Raw genomic sequence first — 349 nt, 5'->3', positions numbered from 1 at the left:
AGTCCATTGCTGAAAGCATACAGCAGCAGCAAATGTAATAAAATAAAATTCGTTTCACTTCTCAGAATATGATGTTGATAATCTGCCTATTCATGTATACTTTACTGTATCTTATGCTTACACCATTGGATGCAGATAGACATAAACAAGGAAAGTTATGTGGTGTACATATTCATGTACGCATATGGTTATAGTTCGATATTCAGATTTCCGAGCACACATATATCACATAGACGTCGCTGATGTGTTATTTCTTGTAACAGAAACACGCTACAATGAAAGAACATATATAACTGGCATTTCTCACAATATGAGCACAGAAGGGTAAACACATGAACGGAAAATATGT

This window comes from Penaeus monodon, chromosome 34 (assembly GCF_015228065.2).
Source record: "Penaeus monodon isolate SGIC_2016 chromosome 34, NSTDA_Pmon_1, whole genome shotgun sequence".
Taxonomy (NCBI): Eukaryota; Metazoa; Arthropoda; class Malacostraca; order Decapoda; family Penaeidae; genus Penaeus; species Penaeus monodon.
Note: the sequence above shows the minus strand (reverse complement) of the source record.